At 33.9% G+C, this 22,454-nt stretch overlaps 1 long non-coding RNA gene across 1 annotated transcript; it reads left to right on the forward strand.

The window, feature by feature from the left end:
• The first annotated feature begins 21,081 nt into the window (after positions 1-21,081).
• LOC142518666 (uncharacterized) lies at positions 21,082-21,692 on the forward strand. Its single transcript, XR_012813610.1, has 3 exons — positions 21,082-21,201; positions 21,235-21,267; positions 21,331-21,692. It is a non-coding gene; the product is annotated as an uncharacterized LOC142518666 (long non-coding RNA).
• Positions 21,693-22,454: the final 762 nt, after the last annotated feature.

Raw genomic sequence — 22,454 nt, forward strand, 5'->3', positions numbered from 1 at the left:
TCTTTGTAAATTTTCCTATTTTGTTTTCAATATTAGTTTAATTAATTGTCTGCTTTAATACTTAGCCTTTTTCAATGAGAGTTAATATTCATTCCAACTTCATGAGTGAAAACTAGCTATTCCTTAAACATTTTGACCTGAAAGAATATATGGAGTTGAGGCTTTTACAATAATATTCCTGATATTATACATGTTATGGTGGGTGGTGTGAATTATCTTTTTGACTATATTATTATAAAAAATTTAGAAATTTAAAAAAAAAATTATATATATATATTGTTACTTTATATATTATGTGAAAATAAAAATAATAATAAAAACACATCTAATTATATATTATTATATTAAACGAAAATATATATATATATATAAATCGATATATGATTTTGTTTTTAATGAATATGTTTGTATTTGAATATATAAAAGGAATAAAGAATTTAGGTTGTGATTTTCCGATAAATTTTATTACTAAGGGACTAGTAATAAGATAGTGTGGGGGTGTGATGAAACTTAAAATTAATAATTTATTATATGTTAAAACCTGTATTTTAAAATTTAAGTTTCATTAAAATTATAAAATTATGTTATTTTAGTATTGTTTGTTTATATTTAATTGTCTTACTAAATATGTTTTATTTTCAGGTTTTCTACGTGTTGGTAGAATAATGATAACTCAAGCTAGAAAATTCAAATGGAGGTGACTCAAACATGTTTGGAATCCTTGAGAAATTATCTACAACTTTGCAGAAGACATGATTGCCTAAAAAGTTCCTTAAGATGATCAAATTGTGCAAATATCAAAAGGAGGACAAATTTACTTTTACTATGACCAGCATATAGTAAAAATATCATAACTATTTTAATATTTAACCAAATGAGGTGAACCAAGTGGCCAAATTCATCTACAGACAATTCCTCACATGTTTGCCATTTTGAGCAGAGTCAACTTCGGTGATTAAAGTCGTGGAACAAAGCATTGAAAGAAGGGACATGGAATTGAACTTGGAGGAGACAAAGAATACTATTGCAACTACATGGCATTAATAAAAATTTTGACCCTTTCTCTCATTTGGCCTATAAATAGAGGCCTTGTGCTAGCTTGAGAATCATTCTATCTCATTGTAAAATATAGTGTGAGTGTGTATCAAAGTTCTAAGTTCCAATATATTTTCTTTCATGTTCTCAACTATGAGTGATATTTTAGTGTTGATCAAAAGTAATCTTATGGCAAGCTAAATCTATTATGTCAAGGTGAAGAGGATGCATTTTTGGTGAAGTAAGATTGTTTATATTTTGTATATTCTTTCTTTATTTCTTTTCATTTAGCTAACTTATTTTTATTGTAGGTATAAAAATGAATTATTTGTTGTTATCAATTTACATCAAATGCTTGATACCATTAAAGTGGTTATCTTGATCTGTTGTTTAATTTTGATACAATAAATATTTCATCACTTATTATTATATATATATAGATATAGATATATATATATATATATTTATATAATAATATCATAATATTTCATTTAGACGATAGCGTGGCTCTGCCGGTTGTTCTAAATGAATATTATGATTTAATACTAACATCTAACAATCTAACATTTATTTTATCGCAACTAATTTTTATTTTTCGCATCTAACTTTTACTTTCTCGCAACTAACTTTTACTTTATCGCAACTAACATTTACTTTATCGCAACTAACTTTTACTTTACCGCAACTAACTTATTAAATCAATATATTTCATTTAGGCAATAGCGTGGCTCTGCCGGTTGTTCTAAATGAAATATAATTATTTAATTTAACATTTACTTTATGCAATTTTTTATTTATATAAGGTACCATATATAAAATATCGGTTAATTCGGTATTTTCGATAGTGGGAACTATATTATATTATGTGTGTATTTAATTTTTTGGAACCATTATTTATGGTGGTTTCTTTTGTTTTACTTTTAGTTAAACAATATTACATAAACCAAGAATAAATCCTCAAGCCTTGACAAAGTTTATAATTTGTAAACTTAATTCTTGCATTTGGTAATCTATAAATTAATAAATTTAAACTCAAAATAACCTCTCTGTGGATCGATCTCGTACTTACGAATTATATTACTTGCAGACAACCTACACTTGGGTGAATTATTATTTAAGTAGTAGCACAGCCCGCTCTTTTCATTGAATTTATAAATTTTCAAAATCATTGGCCTATCTAACAGTCACTGCTTCAACTTTTAAAAACTCAACCAAAGACATATTGACACGTGTCCTTATGTTTTCACTGACGGCTGTACATTTTGTATATTAACCGCCTCTTCTATCTCATTTCAACTTTACGATTTCAGACTATTGCATATTAGCTAATGCTTTCTCTCGCATTTCTCTACTACAGATTCTACTTCAAATCCATCTTATCTGAAGAAATGGCTGGAGCTTATACTCTCAACGTTTACCAAGTTAACTTTGCATCAGTTCTGACCATCAAGGATGAGAGTCTTGTTAAGATGTTCAAGGCCATTGAGAAATCTGGCGTTGGAAGATTTCTAGAAGCACCTGCCATCATCTACAAGACTGCGCCTCCTGGACTTTTATGCTAAAGCAACCATTGAGGATGAAAAGGTCATCTACTCACAAGGAAATGCATCCATAATCATTGATGCTGCTCTTCTGGGGTCAACTTTCTTCTTTCCATTGTCAGGTACTTTTGATGTTTCGACTATTTCTAAGGAGGACATGTCCATTGCCCTTACCACATTCTTAGCTTCTGGAGAAGAACTATCCCCCTCTTGCTTCAAGAAGCTTTTAAAGATGGATTACAAAGTACTCGTGGACATTGTGGCAAAGGCGCTTCTGGTCAAGGCTGGTAGTTTTGATAAGCTGACCAAAGAAAAATTCAAGTGATGATAGCCATAAATTCGGAAGCCAAAGTAGATTGGAGTCGTTTTCTTTTCAAAATAATGAAGGATATGATTGTGAAGAGAGGCACTGGTTTTGCTGTACAGATCAGCTTGATGTTGAAGAATGTTGGTTTTCCTCTGACTTCTGAACAAGATGGTTTTTTTGTCACAATGGCCGATGCTGATAATGTACTTGCTTTAAGGCCGAAGCCAACTGTGGCTGAATTTTTTGCCCTGAAGAAGGAGATTGGCGATTCTCAAACTGAGGCTCAAGCTCCTCAAAAGAAAATCAAGAGGAAGAGAGTAGTTGTTTTGACTGATTCGGACAAAACCATTTCGGAAGAGTCTACTGCTCCAACCCAACCCTTACTCCCAGCCACCCCCAGCAAAAACAAACCTAGAACCACCATTCGCCTCAAGAAAACAGCAGCCATTGCTGACCTAGAAATTGTCCCTATGAGACAATTTTTTCCAAAAGCTACCTCATCTAAACCAGAATCTGTCCCCCCCCTCAATCCCAACAGCCATCCCCACTCCTACCACTTCTATTTCTTCTCAGACCCGCTTCTGGAGTTGTTATTAGAGAAGCTCCTGCATGGTTTTCTGCTTTTAGACTCGTGCTGCCTGCAACATCATCAGATAAAGGCAAGGGAAAACTCGTTGAAGAACCACAATCTTTTGGTGCCAAGTCATCTATTCTTACTGCTATTGATCTTCACTTGGAAGAAATTAAAAAATCTGTCAGTGAAGACATGACTTTCTTTGATGATTGGCTTAAGGTGAGAGTTTTCCACCCAATCACTTATTTGAGATCATTAGGTGTCTACGCCAAAATGGTGAAGAATTAAAAGAAAGTTTTTGTTGCTGCTAAGACTAACAATGTGATTGAGACCATGAACAGAAGGAGTTACATTTTTGATAAGCTAAAATGTCATAAACTGAATTTCGTTTTGAAGACCTTGAAGTCAAATTTTGATGCCGTGAATCCTACTGTTGTTCAGGATCAGAATGTGATCCAAATTTTGACTGATCGTCTGCGATGGATGAATGAGCAACTTCTTGCTCAAGAACAGGCCTTTGGAGAGCCATTGCAGTAACTAGTATGTGATGTCCCAGACTTTCTCAAGATTAAGCCAGTTGAGGAAAGGACCACAGCTCCTTCAGAAGCTAAGGTTTCTAGTACTCATGCATCCCCGAAATTTGCTATCAAATCTTCATCTCTGATTTCTGTTCATGAGTTGGCATCAGTAGATGAAGTTATTCAATCAATTGTCCTATTTGCTGCTACACCAGAAGCACTTCATGTTGCTAAAGTGGCAATACTAGAAGGTAATCAAGAAGCTCAACCAGCTATGGAAGAATCAGATGCTGTTCAATCCTTACCACTGCCAAACTTGGAGAGATTTTCTGCTGAACATCAATTAGAAATGGACGCTCTATTGGATGATCCATCTGAATCTAATCCAGTTGTTGAACCTCTGGAATCCACTGACACCGTTTCTGTTGTGCCCCAACCAGAAGATAGAGCAGAACCTGAACATTCTAGTTGTGGAACATTTCATGTTCGCAATCTTGATTTTAATGTTAACAAAACTTGTATTTTGTTTCTAATGATTTACCTAAGTGCGAAGGAAGCTGGAACTGATCAGTTAAACGAGCCAAAACTGAAGCTATCGAGATGCAAACGGAAAACATCAACTGATCGACTAAACTGAATCAGCTCAACTGATATCTCAAAGAACGGTTCCAATGATTGTCCAGCTGATAGGTAGTTCAACAGAAAACCTTAAGAAGCCCGGCTAGCTGATGAAGAACCCAGCTGACCAGTTCAACTGAAAGAGTGAAATCAGTTCAACTGACGAGTCAACTGATTTCACCAGCCCAACTGAAGATCAGTTCAGATGACCAGTTAGGAACATCAGTTAGGGACCATTCAGTTGCACATCAAGATAAGCGTATCTCAGTGGACTCCAGCTACGCACAAAGAAACAAATACTTGTACAATCAAAGGTACAATAATGGACATTGCAGCAAAGATTAAAGCCGAGAGATTCCTGGAGGAATGTCAGAAAATTCAAGACACATATACCAAGGAACGCATTCAAAACTACAACGATCACATGTGATGAGTCTTGAAGTATGGTCTCAATGCCTCTATATATACACGCTCAAGACCATCAGTAAAACAAGAAGAGAAAGCACATACTAGAGTGTGTGAAGATAAAAAATAAAGGGCACACATATTGCATATCATCTTAAAAGAAGCAATCAGCCCAGAGGGAATACTTCATCGTGTTATCAGCTTAGTTTAGAAGCATATTTTCCTCGGTGTGTGAGAAAAATTTCGAGTAGTTTTCAGAAATCAGTTCTCACACACACACACACCACCACTCAAATACAGTATTGCACAAAGACAATACACTTGTTTATGTAGTCTTTCCCACATAGACGTTAAAGAAGTGTTGGCTGGAACGTGCTGCCTTAAGTCTAGTTTAGGAGTTCAGTTGGGCAGCAGCGTAAGTCCTAGCTGAGTGAGTTTGTACAAAGAGTTGTATAAATCAAAGTCTTTTAGTGAATCCTACCCGAGGGGGCAGAAGGGGTGACATAGGAGCAATTGAAGTCTCCGAACATCCATAAACATATCTTTTTTATTTTTCTGATTAATTGTTGTTTTCAAACTGTTTGGATCAGTTAGAGTATTTGTCAGTTCAGTTGTCACCATAACTGAACTGATGAATGCAAAAACTAATCTACCTTTTTCAGTTATTCAATTACACATGATATACAAAATATATAAGTGTTTCTTAACGAAGGATTATTTCGAGTGTTTTCCGCTTGATTTTAACTCCAAAATCGATCTAATTCATCAAAGTATACATTCTTAAAACATGAGCTATTGCAGCTCTTGGAGAATATTTTGTTTGAAGCACCTCTAGGTGCTCTGCAAAATATCCTTCACTACTGCTCCTGAAGGAACTTCTGCAGAACTGTCTGCAGAACCGTCTACTGCTCCACCAGAAGTTGCCCCTTCTACTACTTTGATTATCCCTCATCCTGATTCTCCTACTCACATCGCTAATCTTGCATAGATCAGACAGCGAATGCGCGAAAGAACTCCATCGCTGGAAGAGCAATTTGATCTTGAATTTCAGATAGATATTCTGCAAAGAAATCTTAACAATCTTTCGGAGATAGTCAAACAATTGTCATTTGAACATGCTGGTGAAGTTAGTGCCACCAAATTCTTCCGTGACCGCATCTCAAAAGAAGTCACTCGGACGGCAGTATCGTTGGCCATGCTACATGTTGAAACCAGTGTATTCAGCCAATACATTTTCTCGAATCAGAGTAACATCTTGATTGGTCAAGCTGATATTCTTAAAAATGTCTCTGATCATGATTCAACTATTCGCTCAGTCTCCACCAAAGTAGAATCTATGGATTCGAAGCTTGAAATTATTGATGCCAAGATTGAGTCCCAATCTCAATCTATTCATGATCTTAATGATCGAGTCTCGAATCAGGCACCTATTCTGGAGATTCTGAATCATGGAATTATTTCTCTTACTGGCCGAATGGATGATTTACTTTCTCGAATTAAGGCCAGTGATGCCAAAAAAGGGGGAGTAGAAGGCAAGTCAGAAGAAAGCAGAACTGGAGGACATCAAGCAGAATCTTCCTTCAAAAGTCAATATCCTCAGAATGAGGAAACAATGTTCAGAGACATCGGAACCGATGATTAAACTCTCTTAAACTCTTCTGTTTAATTTACTTATCAATTATCTTGTTATATTTGCTATCTGCTTTTTGATATAACTGTTGTTCTTCACCATTACTAACATCTAGGTTTTGGCATCACCATAAAGGGAGAAATTGTTTCACTTAATTAAATTGTGGTGATGAGAATCAAAACCAGTAGGCAGTAATAACTAAATCAGTAGATAGTATAATTAGCAGAAGCCCTCGTATCGCTTTAACAGAAGCAGTACTTTTCAAAGTACTTATCGGCTTATAAAAGCAGAATCATAACTTATCAGAACCTAACGTCATTTGTTTGATCGTTATAGTCTTAAATGTTACCGTTACTTTACATAGTACTAGTATTAATTGCACCATTAATGCTGTAAAAAGACATTTAATACATTTTACTAGTTTTAGTATGAAACAAAGACTGATTATTTTGAAGCTTTCTGCAGGACCCTTTTTAGGTGATAAAGCTGATTCTACTCAGAAGTCACAGAAGCCGTTTTTACTTATAGACGTTGGATTCATAACTTTATATATATATAAGGGTCAATCCTTTTTTAAAAAGAGGGATTATTATCATATCAACGCAACAATTATTCCAACGCTAGTTTGAGCTATCATCAACTACTACTTATCTTCAAACTCAACATACAAAAAAGCATCACACGCTTTATAATAGACATCTGATCTTTTGAGATCATTTTGTGCTGCTGTTTCTTCACCTCTTCACAAGTGATTCAAGTTTTATGCATCTTATTGAGACGAGTCTGTAATCTGGGAAAGAGTCTTTTCCAGAACTTTATTATATTCATTACATTGTGTTGTGTGAAGTCAAGAGTTTCAGTAGACTAAGGGTAAGTCCTACTGAAGTGGGTGTGTACAAAAGTTGTACTGTAAAAGACAAAATCTTTTAGTGATACCTTCTGAAAACAGAAAAATAGAAGACGTAGAAGATTTCATCTTCGAACTTCCAGAGGCAACCATTCTCTATTGCCTACTGTTTTATTATTTTCACCCTCATATCATCAGATCGTTTCCGCACTTATTATTGTGATCTGCTGAATATTTATTTGAACAAGATAAGCTGCAATCTCTAACATATTCTAGCACCCTTTGCAAAAACTTCGAACTGAGGAACGAGTTTATTGACCCTCTCTCTAAACTCGATATTGATCCCCAAAACAAACGTTGTTAATGGAACTCACAAGCATTACACCATGGCTCATGAGTCATAAACAATTTGCAAGTCTAAGCTGAGTCTCAACTTTTAAATCAATTAAGCTTAAGGTGCTAAAGATAGTTACAGTTGGGTGTTTGGGTCGATTTTTTTAGGTTATCAATTTTTCAAAAACATCCACTTCGAGCTTTTGGAGACATTAGTGAAGATGACGCCAACCTAAGAGGAGGAAATAAAACTTAAAACTACGAGGATGAAGGCTTTAAGTTAGGATCCGCAGAGAGATTCCTCAAGTCAATACTCTCTATCCCATTTGCCTTTAAAAGAGTAGAAGCCATGCTATATAGAGCAAACTTTGATGCTGAAGTTAATTACTTGCAAAAATATTTTCAAACCCTAGAGGTACAACCAATTATTGGATTGAACTTGGCTATTTCTACAATGATGTGTTTTATGATTTAAAGTTTTTGAGCATGCTGAAAGTTGAAACCATTTTCCCAAATAGTCGACCTCACGGGAGGGGAGCCAACAATAAAATTTGTGTTTTAGCACATACTACATCTATAAGCCGCAGACAGGGAATATATGTCCAAAACTTGAGAGATTGTCCAATAAATCAGAGGCCATTTATTTAAACATTGTCATTCTAGTGTAACTGAAAATCTCTATGTTTAAGGTCCATGAGTCTTCTCACAAGTGGATCCTTCCACAATGCATGAGGCGAGTTAGAAATTGAAGAATAGCCGCCAATTTCTTAAGCTGCTTGAAGCTGTTTTAAGGACAGGAAACCAAATGAATGATGGCACTAATCGTGGTGATGCTCGGGCTTTTAAACTAGAAACTCTATTAAAATTAGTGGACATAAAGGGAACAGATAGGAATAAAATTAGTGGACATAAAGGGAACAGATAGGAAAACAACCTTACTTAACTTTGTCGTCCAAGAGATAATCAAGTCCAAGCGAAAAAGCAAAATTCCTATATTCTGATACAATTTTTTAACCACAAAAAATGTGACCAAATCAAACACTTGAATTCATAACAAATCATGACCCAAATCTCCTACAAAATTATTGAAATCAAATACCACGAATTTTAGAGAAAGTGGATAAATTTGAAACTTACAAGAGATGAGAAGTGCCATGTAAATCTGAAACCGTGATACAAATCTCCACAATTCTGTCTAGAAAAAAGAAAATAAGAAATAAGGATTATGTAGATGCAGTAGAGAAAAGAGAAGGATTCTGAATTTGAGAAAAGAGAGAGAGGCGAAAAGCGGGAGAGATTTGGGATTTGGCGCTGAATATTCATTTATATATATATAAAAACAGAGTTTTTGCCAAAAATAGTAATTTCCCGCCAAAACACCATTTCTAAAAAAAAAAAATTTACATAATATTGATACATGTGTACTGCAATAAATGATCACTTCAATTATTGTTTGCATTGATTACATCAATTCATTTAATTCAATTTTGAATTCAATTAATTTTTATATTAATTCAAATGTAATTTATGTATTATATGTTTTTTTTCTCAAATTAAAACTAAACTCTATTAAAAACATAAATTATATTAAAAATTTTGCATTGATTATATTAATCAATTTAATTAAAAACTTTATAAATAAATTTAAAATACAAATGATTACAATGTTAAGTATCACTTATTAGATAAATCATTCAAAAATAAATTTTTCTATTTTAAGTAATTTCATGCCCAAATTACTTGCTAAAAAAGAAATACAATATTTTATTAGTTTATTTAATTTTTCTAAAAATAAAATTGGTTGAGTGTAAAAGTTATCACTACAACAAGGTTTTCCAATGAACATTAATTTACCATTTAATAATCATAAATTTTTTATCCCAAATACATATTATTTCGAAATTACCTTAATTTGAAAGAATTAATGCGTTGTAATTTTCTTCCAAAACTATATGTATATTGTATATCTTGAATTGTCTTTTTAAAAATTCAAATAAGAGAGCACAAAAAAATTAAAAGAGATATATTCAAAAGAGTTCAAATGGACGTTAAATTACTCTCAATAAACATGTATATTACCCTTAATAATCAGAAATGTTTGACACTCAATGCATGCAATTCGAGATTTCCATAATTTGAAAGAGTTACGTTAATGTATATAATTTTGTCAAAAGCATACAATGTATAATTTTTGTCTCTTGAGATGTCTTATTTGAATTTTAAATTATAAATAATGCAATATTGCATATTATATTAGAAGTCAATTTTACTCTATTTATCTTACTAAATTTATCTACTCCAAAATTGAATTCTGAAATGACTCATCTTTTTAGCACCATATATGAGTTGAATCCTTCTAAGATGTAATGTTCGTTTAAATTTAGATTTTTTCGTTGTTATGAACTACCTACATATGGAAACAACGAAAACAATGAGACATTAAGTTTGAAATCTGTCTTTCATGGTCGAGAAATAAAAAATATTATTCATCTATTTGTACAAAATTTTAGTTATTACGTATTACTAATGTGACAATTTTCTTCTATATTACAAAGTTCACGGATACATGATAGTATAAAATTTCCCGTAATGGAAGTGATTAAATCAATTCTAAAGAAAGTAAGCATCTTATTAGAAGACATGTTATAAATTTTATTGATATTGTTTTGGAATACATAATAAATGTGAATTAAATAACTTTTCTGATTTATGCATTATTTACTTATGATCACATGTTTCATTTTTCTTTCAGAATAATACGCTGTTGTGTATATTATGAAGAAATTTTGTAAATAAAATCACAATCCATTTGGATAAAGATATTGATGAAACAATTATTGTTATCATTCAAATGTGTCGAACACGTGTCATGTCACAAAATTGTTTGTGAATGTGGATTTAGATGAAATTACTGAATTTTTAAAAAATTATTTCTCATTAATTTTATTGAATGTGATTTAAAAATATTTTTTATCACATGTTAAAAATAATAATATATAACTTCTCGAAAATTAAAAAATTAAATATGTATTAAGATTGGTGGCCGACATCAATACACTAAACACGATAAGCATCATGTCATTGCCTTAGACTAACACAATCTAAAATTTTGATATATGATAGTGATTATTAGCCAAAAAAATTAATCGATATGCGTTGTATTTAAGAAATTTTTTTAAAATAAGCGAAAAATAGTTTTTATTTTTATTTTTTTAATTATATTATTTTTTTCAATTTAAATATCTATTTATTTTTCACTAATTTTTAATAATATCATCTCGTGCGATGCACGGGTTAAATACTACATATAATATAATATAATAAATATATATATATATATATATATATATGTATAATTATAATAATGATAATGTCTAAACGTATTAATTATATAAATTAAGAATATATTACAACAAAATTTTCTAATCAAAGAAGAGTTACCCTAAGTTTAGGATATTAAAAAATTATTGATATATCGATAATTTTTTTTGATAAATCAATCATTTTCACATTTTATATGGTGAATTATTAATTTAATAATTATATATGCTAGATAATTATTTAAAAAAGAACAATCAGAGTCATTATATCATTTATTACTTATTAGTCATCAAAATTATCATTTAATCCATTTAGACCCAAATTTTGATAAATAAAATAAATATAAAACATAAATTATTATTTATATTTAAAATTATTTATGAATATTATGATGTGCAAACGATATTTTTGCAAGAAACATAATATAATTATATAAACTATATTTTATTATTCTCTTGAATCCTAGCAAAAGATTTTCCAACTCAATTTATTTATAGTTTTTTAAAAAATCTAAAAAAATTTACTTTCACCTACCTTCAATTTTACAATGCAGTTATTTAAATTAAAAATTAATTTTTCTTAAAATAGAAATTGAAGGCATGTTTGTTTCTTCGCAAAAACTCCTATGACACGATCTCACAAGTTAATTTTGTGATATAAGTCTCATATTCGAATATGTTATAATCAATCCTCGTTTTTTAACAACATGATTTGTGCACTGTAAATAATAAATCCTATTATAAATAAAAAAATTTATTGTAAGACTATTATCAACGTGTGGCGCACGCCGTAAAACATTAACATTTAACAGCATACATATAGCTCGCCGTTGAAATAATTATTTATGACGTGCATTTTGCGCTGTAAATAATATGTTCTATTATAAATAACAAAATTTATTGTAAGACTATCAACAGTGTGTGGCGCACGTCGTAAATATTAACCTTTAACAACATACATATAGTTCGTCGTTGAAATAATTATTTATGGCGTGCATTCTTTGCATTCCGTTGTTTGTATGAACTATAATAATATTAGCAGTGCACATGGATGAACGCGCCATCAATATATCCACTGGCGTCATGCTTTTAATGTGTGCCGTCAATGCTCCGTCACAGAAAGTCTTTTTTGTTGTAGTGTCACCTTTTCTCCTCTACTAGGTTCAGCATTAGCAGGTAAAATTTCATTTTCATTATCCTCACATCTTCTCTTCTACTAGGCTCAGCCTTAGTAGGTAAAATTTCATTTTCATTATCCTCACCACTTCTTCTCTGTTAGGCTAAGCCTGAGCAGGTAAAATTTAATTTTCATTCTTCATGCCTCTTTTCCTCTACCAGGCTCAACCTTAGTAGGTAAAATTTATTTTTCTCCTCACATCTTCTCCTCTACTAGGCACAGTCTTAATAGGTAAAATTTCATTCTCCCCACCTCTTCTCATCTACTAGACTTAGCCTTAGTATGTATGATTTAATTTTCTATTCTCCCCACACCTCTACTAAGCTCAGCCTTAGTAAGTAAAAATTATTTTTCATTCTCTCCGCCTCTTCTCTTTTAATAGGCTTAGCCTTAGTAGATATGATTTAATTTTTTGTTATCCCTGCCTCTTCTCCTCTAATAGGCTTTTCAGGCTTATTAGATATGATTTGGCTCCTATCATCTTCATAATACAACAACATCCATGAACTTAATAGAAGAAATTGGTTTTATTAAATTTCAACCGATTACATAAGACAAATTCAAAAATGAAATACATCAATGATAAAGTAAAGATTAATATTTTCTATGGTAAGCATTCCAATGTTTCTTTAAAGCCTACCCCTGCGCATTCTCCAAGTAGTAGGATGCAGAATTGAGTTTCTCTATCACTTTAAAAGGACCATACCACTTCGGATTCAACTTTCCTCTTTGCTCCTTTTGTACCTTCTTCAGGACCAAGTCGCCCACTTGGAAGCTTTTCTGCATGACTCTACGATTGTAAGATTAAGCTATACGATTTTATAAGCTTCCATGCGAATTCTTCCTACCTCTTTTTTTTCTTCCAACAGCTCAAGGTCAGTGGCCCGCTTCATCTCATTATCTTCATCATAGAACATCACTCTCACTGATTCTACTCCATTTCAGCTGGGAGAACCGCCTCATTGCTATAGACTAAACTGAAAGGAGTTTCTTTAGTTCCCTCTCTTGGAGTGGTCTGATATGCCCACAAAACACTTGGTAGTTCATTCACCCAATTTCCTTTGGCTTTGATATGTAATATATTTATACCTTGCACTATCGTCCTATTAGTCACCTCCATTTGTCCATTGCTTTGTAGGTAAGCTACGAAATAAAGACTTGTTGAATTTTTATCTCTTTACACCAGCTTTGGATCTTAGCTCCTTGTAATTGTCTTCTATTATCGGATATCAGCCTCCTAGTCACCCATATGTGCATACTATATTTTACCATAAGAATTTCAAGACATCACTCTCAGTAATCATAGCCAAAAACTCTGCTTCCACCCAATTCAAAAAATAGTCAACTGCCAACAACAAAAATTTCTTCTGAGCAGAAACTACTAGGAACATTGGTCAAAAGGGCAAGCAGCCATGATAGTCCTCATCAACGCGGATGGCTGGTGCTGCAATCGAGCATGCCGCTGACAACTATCACAAGATGCCACTAATTCCTGGGAATCGTGCAGCAATGAGGGCCAACAATAACCTGCTAGCAACACTTTTCTTTCCAAAGCATGGGCTCCCACATAATTTCCACAACATACCTCGTGCACTTCTCGTAGCACATAATCCGCCACTTTATAACTCAGACATCAAAGGAGCGGCCCCATAAAGGATCTTTGATATAGAACTTCTTCGACCAAAATATAACGTGAACACTTTATCTTCAATTTACGAGCTTTCCTATGGTTATCAGGAAGTTTTCCCTCCTTCAAACATTTAGTTATGACAGTTGTCCAGTCCTCCTCTCCATGTTCAAGTGCAGGCGAACTTATGTAAGTTGTGAGTTCAACTTGAAATACAATATTCCTCGTCTTCCAACCTCCCATTGCACCGGCCATTTTGGCTAAGGTTTCTGCCTTTTCGTTCTCCTTCCAAGGATTCTCAAACATGACCTATGCGAACTTCTCTCTAACCATATCCACCTCTCGAGCATATTCGATAAGTTTTATTTTTCACATCATACACTCCCTTCATCTGTGATGCCACTAGTTTTGAGTCAGAAAAAACAAGCACCTAGGCAGCTCCCACAATTCTGGCTGTCCGGAGCCTTGCCAACACAGCTTCATACTCGGCCTCGTTGTTGGATGCTCGAAAGTCCAACCTTATCGCTAACTTCACTTCCTCCCCAGCCGGTGAGATTAATACCACCCAACCCCACTTCCATCATTGGAAGAAGAACCATCTACATATACTTTCCAAGGGTCTTCGTTTTCTTGATGTGCAGTTTCTGCCAGGAAATCAGCCAAGGCTTGTGCTTTAATAGCTGTTATTGGATCATACTGGATATCATACTCTCCTAGCTCAGTAGTCCATTTAACTAAACAAAAAGACATGTTTGAATGAGTTAATATCCTACCCAAAGGAGTAATGGTGCGCACCGCAATTGGATGAGATAAGAAATATGGTCACAAGCATCTCTCCATCATTACCGTAGCCAAAGCCAACTTTTCCAACTCCAAGTAACTTATCTCTACCTCTTTGGGCGCATGTGAAACATAATAGACATGTTGTTGAATTGATCCTTCTTGTTTGAAAAGAACCGAACTCACAGCTCTTTCAGTGGCAAATAGATACAACAAATAACACTCACCTGTTGCAGGTTTTTTCAGGACAGTGAGCTCAGCTAAATATTCTTCAATTCGTCAAAAGCCTTCTCACAAACTATACCCCATTCAAACTTATTCAACTTACATAAGGCTCAGAAAAGGGTAAACCTCTGTGAGCGGATATGGAGATAAACCATGTTAACGAGGCAATCCTCCCTGCCAGTTGCTGGACCTCCTTAGGTCTCGGGGGAAACCATGTCTTGAATAGCTCAGACCTTCTCGGGGTAAGCTTCTTCTATCCATCTCTCCGTCACCATGAATCCAAGAAATTTCTCATTCCTCACCCCAAAGATACACTTAAGAGAGTTCAACCTCAGCCCATAAGACCTATGGGTGGAAAACGTCTCCACTAAGTCGGATACTAGCTGGGTTGAGCCCGTTGACTTTACCATGATATCATCTACGTACACTTCGACATACCTCCCCGCTTGCTTAGAAAACACTTTATCCATTAATCGCTAATACGTGGCTCCATCATTTTTGAGTCCAAAAGCCATGACCACGTAACAAAAGGTCCCCTCCGAGGTAATGAAACTCGCTTTATCTTGACCTTCCACTGCTCATGGTATTTTATGGTACCCTTGGTAAAAATCCAATATACACAAGTACTAATGGCTAGCCATGGAGTCCACCAACTGATCTATCCAGGGAAAGGATATCAATCTTTAGGACTGAAACGTCAACTACTCGTTTTCTTAAAACGTGCTAGAAATTTTTTTTTTACAACCTAACTGGCAAACACTCATACAAATATATAAAATATTTTTGCACAATTTTTAAAATAAAACAATCAACTAACATTTAAAAATCCCAAGGAAAATAATTTAAATCGTAAAATCATCAAACGTTTTACCAAATCTCAAAACATTATTTGAAAATTATAGCTCATACTATAACCTCTCAAAAACCTCTCATAACATAATTAAAAAGTCGTAAAATATCTTTAACATAATATTAAAATCATAAATCATAAACTAGTGCGGAAAACTAGCGTCAGTCCTCGGGTTATGTGCACCTTCAGTCCAAAAAATTCAACCATCAAGACCTCCATTACCATTATTATCATAATCACCTGCATAAATCACACCTTGTGAGTATAAAGACTCAACACACCATAATCTTGATAAGAAGTAATACATATACAGATCACATACAACAGTGAAAGTACTTGTACTTAAAATATCGTTTTCATGAAGATGCATAAACTTTAAACAAAAGCATTTTTATAATGACGTGTCAACTTTAAACTGTAAACATTTCCATAAACTTTTCATAAATATCTTTTGTAAACATTTTCATATCATCATAAACATATTCATATTCATAGCCATATACATATTTGTATCCATATTCATATTCGTATTCGTATTCATAACCATATCCATATTCGTATCAACATATTCATATTCATATTCATATTCTTTTCGTTGAATTCAGATCGATAATTGTGACTTGTATTCGTATTTTTATTGTGCGAGGTATCCATCTACATATAACCACAGTACTGGGCAGTAGGGACATCAGCGACACTCTCACTCGTCAACTGAGTCTTGACCTTACATATTAACATATCATCATATCATGTCATTGGAAATACGATCGTCGGGCTCCCTCTGGGGCCTTCTCTCGTAAACAAGCTCCCTCTGGGCCTTTTCCCTCACGACATCTCCAATCATATCATTGTATTCGTATCAATGGAAATACGATTGTCGGCTCCACTGGGACGTTCACCCTCACGATATCTCCAACATATCATCGTATAATCACAATTACTTCACTTCCTTTGACGTTTCGTATTCTCATCACTTAATAAAAATTAAACATGCATGTAAAGTTTTTCTTTTAAACCAAGCGTGCAATATATCTTTTAACGTTATCGTCAAAAAATCCATAAACATTTAAAATATACTTTTTAACATATTAAAAATCCATAAACATTTAAAATAATCATATTTTAACATATAAAAATTCATAAACATTTAAAATAAGCAATTTAACGTACAAAAATCCATAAACATTAACAATACATATTTTAACATATTAAATCATAACAATTCCATAATCATTTTAAAATAACCATTTTAGTTCCTTAAACATTTTAGAATAAACGTTTTATCATATTTAATCATAAAAATCCATAAACGTTTAAAATAAACTTTTAACATATTAAATCTTAAACATTTAAAATAAGCATTTTGACATATCAAATCATAAACATTTAATATAAACATTTGACATATTAAATAATTAACATTTCAAATAATCATATTAACATATTAACAGCATTCAGGACACTGCTATGACGTTTACTAATTTTCAGTGTAAAATTACCGTTTTACCCTTAGATGTAAAATTTCACGTTTTTGACATTTTCTTAATTCCGTAGACTCTAGACCATCCCAAATCATTATTTAAGCTTACATTAATTTTCTCATATTTTTATTAAGCTTAAATCTAGGTTTTCCAATTAATTCTTTAATTAATTACTCGAGAGACGATTAAATCTCTGATTAATTCAAAATTAATATAAAATTTCTAAATTCAAAACTTAGACTTTTTATATTATTTTATCCCTTGTGACCCACAACTCGCCGTGTTTCGATTTATTTTTCAAAGAAGAAATCCTAAGTACTCGAACCAACCCCCTTGAGCCTTATTGATTTTTCATCGAGCCAAGCTCGAGCCACCCCAAGCCGAACCCTGATGAGACCCTCCAGGAACCCTCCTGGACCCATGGAACCAATAGACTTGACCCCTAGCCAGAAACCGAAGCCATGCAAGCAGTAAAGCTCTCGGCCGAGGACCCCTAGCTGCCAAGGACTCTTCATGCACGCCTAGGACCTAGCCAACCGACCCAGCCCCTAAACCGGCCTCTTGTGAACCCACCTAGGACCCTAAGGACCTAACCTAGACCATCCCAAAGCCTCCTGGCCGAGCGTTTACTCCCCTGCACGGGTGCACCATGCGCGCAGCGCATGAACTCTCGGGTGGGAGTCCTAGCTTGCTAGGACTCCTCCCCAGCCTCTTGACTCGAGTCCTAACATGGCTAGGACTCTTTTCTTGACTCATAACAGACCCTAGCTAGCCTTGGCCCCAAGACAAGACCAATCCAAGCCCTTAATTCCCAACACCGAGCCCTCAAGACACACGTGACACCCCATGGTTCCAGCTTCTATTCTATCCTATTGTGCCGCTTGTTGGTCGTGTTTCTAGGATCCTAACTCGTGTAAAAATATGCTCGATCGAATTATAATTCAGGGCAGATTTTGAATCAATAAACAAAAGTTAAACACATGCATATGTATAGTTGCGAAAATAATAGTTTGTGTGCTTTGTTTTCATTCAAAACATGCTTTAACAATTAATATGGTGTGATAGATGTTTTAAAAGGAGAATATGATGTGCCTTTGCATTTTTAACGAACAAAAACCCGTTGACAACGTGAAGAACGACGATGCAAGAACGTTGGCTGAATTTTTTTCCTATGAACCAATGCTTTTCCCTTCACAATATGTGTGTGCCGTGTGTTGCTATGCTGATGAGGAGAGTTTTGATTTTTTGAGAGAGTTTGGGGAGAATTAAGAGAGTGGGGTGTGGGGTTGTAGGGTTTAATGGGGTAGATTAGTATATTATATAGTTAATTGAAACACTAATTAAGCTTAGATCCATTAGGAAGGCTAATTAGGCTCATTAGTGCTTAATTAAAATGTAAAAATTATCTTGTTTAATAAAGTTTGTGAATTTATTCGACGGGTTGTAAAAACGTTCGTATTTTAGTTGAAAAACCAACCCGATAAAATTTACGTCCTAGCGTATAAAAGCACCTCAAAATCCCATATTTTCAAAAATATGAAAAAGCATCAACCATATTTTAAATAATTAAAAAAATTAATAAAAACATTTTCCATTTTCAGCCCTCGGTCTCCGTTCCTCGATCGCAACTCGAATAACCCTTAAAAATATATTTTAATGCAACCATGTAGAAAAATATATTTTAAACATTTAAATAAGCAAAAAATAATTAATTTATACAATTAAAACTATTAATTGAAATACACAAGGAGTTTAATAACTTTTATGAATGTGGTTCGTGTGGACCTTCAAATTTTCGGGGCGTTACAAGGACATGCTTTATTGAGGTTCCTGAAGTCAATACACATCCTCCACTTTCCTGAGCCCTTCGGCACCAGGACGACATTCTATATCCAAGTAGGAAATTGTAATCTCGAATATGCCCGGCACTAAGAAACTCTCCCACTTCTTTTTTATTATTTTGACTTTTTCGGGCACAAAATGCCTCTTTTTTGTTTCACCGGAGAGCGTTTGGCAAGATGTTAAGTCGATGCTCTATGACGTCTAGGGTTGTGCCTTTGAGTTCTTGGGCTGAACAAGCGAATACGTAGATATTAGATTGTAGGCAAGTAATGAGTTCTTTCTTAACCTCTAAGTCAAGGTCAGGTGCTATCTTGAGTATCTTTTCTCGGTCCACAACTCCACAATTCCAAGTTCTTCTCCAGTTATCTCTTGAACCTCCTTCTTCACTATTGTTAATCCGCTTCTTCCGTGCCTAATCATCTTCTATACGCGCTCTTTTTCCGTCTTCCTTTAAGAGCAACTCCAACCATTCTCCATTTTGGAGAAAATGGAGAACCAGCCATGCTCCAACCATTCTCTATATACCATCTCCATTTTGAAGCCATGTACAGTAATTCTCCAAAAGTGCCGAATCCTAGCTGCATCTCCATATATTTTGGAGAATGACATTATTTACGAAAATACCATTCTCCAAAATTGCAACTACACCATTTTAAAAAAAAATATTTCTCTTTTATTCATTTCATATATTTAAATGTTTATTTCAATACTTTTATTAACTTTTAATGATTTTTTGGTATTATTTAATTTATTTCAAGTTTTCTCATTTTTATTATTTATTTATTTATTTATTGTAATTGAATTATTTTGATGAAAAAAACAAATAAAAATAATAATTAAATAAGATGGTGAAAAAATACATTACATATTTTTTTGATCACAAATCGAATTAGTTAACTTGAGATAAATTAAACATGCATTCACATTAAAACATAAAAAACAGTTCACATTAAAATATATAAAATAGACGATCATAAAAAATACACATTGACATATTTTTATTCCACTGCAATGATGACTAAACACTAGTACTCTCCTAGATCGGACCCGGATGGAGAAGTTCCGCCGAAGAACTGGCCAAACATATTAGAAAATCCGTCGGCTCCATCCCCTTTTGCTGCTCTTTTCTGCCAAATGTTTTGTTGTTCTTTGAGCAAGTATGCACGGCATGATTCATCAACAGACATAGGGTTCATCCGTAATATTTTATTTTCTTCTTTCCAAGCCAATAAAGCGTTCCTTTCTTTCTGAACATCAATGAGTTGTTGTCAATGTGCCTCGGCATTCTCCATCGCAGTCATCATTTTCTCACTACATTTGGCCATGGTGGAAATATCCTTCGAGTAATCTTCAGTGGCTTTTATTTTGGCTTTTTCTTTTTTTATGCCGATTGGTCGCTGAGTACTCCTTGATGAGCTATCTTCATCTAGGTTTACATCAAAACCCAGATAGTCCCGAAAAATCTGGTGTTGGGGATTCTGTGTTGGGTGAGTAGTCAGACTGGGAGGAGTTCCTACGGTTTGATATGAAACCAGGTAAGGTAGCGTTGGATGATCTAAACTTCTTTTGGTCTTTTAGTAAAGACCAAACATGATCCAATCTCCAAGTTGACCCAGATTGCTTAAATAAGTTTTTTGCTTCATCAAGCTTTAAGCATGTGTTAGTTGTATGTTATTTGCACACTAAAAGTTAAAATATTTAAAGAGTATTTGAACATTTGTACTCACAATGTCTTTCTGTGAAGCACCACTTGGGTGCCTAAGTTCCACTTGACGAATACATCCACTAAAACTTTGGACAGCCCTACTTATGTTGGACCATCGACATTGAAGGGCCTTCATAGTACGATGCTTTGTTGACGGACTAGTGAGTTCCTCGTTGTAACTGGCTACCACTCGAGACCACAAACTATCATTTGACTGGTTTATGCCAATAATAGGATTCGGGGACATGTCGAGATAAATTATCACAAGAAGTTTGTCCTCATCAACTGAGAAACCAGGACCACGTCGAGATGAATTCATTATGCTTGGAGTGAATGAATTAGGAATGGAAGAGTATTTTATATAAGGATAGATGTTAGTGGTAATGGTCTACTATAAGATGACAATGGTAGTGTGATAGTGGGTAGTGTGGATGTCATTCAAAGGCTTTATCGTTTACTATAAAATGGCAATGGTAATGGGATAGTAGGTAGTACCTATATAGTGGGATGATGAGATGTGACAATTCGATAGTGGGATGGTGGGATGTGACAATTCGATAGTGGGATGGTGGGATAAAGCTTATCTTTTACTCAATTGATGACATGACAATTTAGTGCCTTTACTTATGGGATGGTGGGATTTACCTTTATTTATGGGATAGTGGGAGTGGGATTTGACAATTCGATAGTGGGATATTTGGATGTGACAATTTAGTGCCTTTATCTATAGGATAGTGGGATGTGTATTTATTGGATTGTGGGATAGTGCGAGTGGGATGTGACCATTCGATAGTGGGATAGTGGGATGTACCTTTATTTATGGGATAGTGGGATGCGACACTGATAGTATTTAAGACTATTGAATGATGATAGAACTGTTATTGTAACATCCCGAAAAATCTGAAGGTACACGTGAACCACATGCATGCAAGTTATTAAACTTCTTTGGTATTTTATTAAATTATTTTAAAGCATTAAATGCATGTTTATTTTATTAATTGGTGTTTAATTATTTTTATGTATTTTATGTATTATTATTGCATGATAGGATTTAATTCATGAAATTTTAAAATTTCATGCATTAGGGTTTTAGATGCATTTCACGCTCGATCGAGAAACGGAGACCGGAGAATTTTCAGAAAAATTATTTTAATTATATGATTTATTTTTATAAATTATTATGAGTTGTTTTTAAGTGTATTTTCCAAAAAATGAGATTTTTCTGGATATTTTTACCCGCAGGATTATATTTTTAACGGTACGCAAATTTTATCGAGTCGGGGGAATTTTTAATGATTCGGCTAATATTTTCAAAATCTTTTCATCATGAAATATTTTTCGGGAGTGCGTTTGGTTTTTATGGGCTTACTTTTAATCTTATAGGACTTAATTATTTTTCTAAACTTTTAATTACATAAGTAAGGCCCATTATCCATTAGTTTACTATATAATTAACCACCTAAACACACTTTAACCTAAACCTAATGGTTTCCACCAGCCGACACCATCGTTTTCAGAACCCCTCCCCTCGTCTTCACCCCCAGCAGCTGAAAGGAGTGGATTTCTTCACCATTCTTGCAAAGAAAAGTTTCCCGGTGTCCCCTTGGTCTCGTTTCGTTCATCAACTACCTAAGGCACG

Source organism: Primulina tabacum, chromosome 1 (assembly GCF_025594145.1).
Source record: "Primulina tabacum isolate GXHZ01 chromosome 1, ASM2559414v2, whole genome shotgun sequence".
NCBI lineage: Eukaryota > Viridiplantae > Streptophyta > Magnoliopsida > Lamiales > Gesneriaceae > Primulina > Primulina tabacum.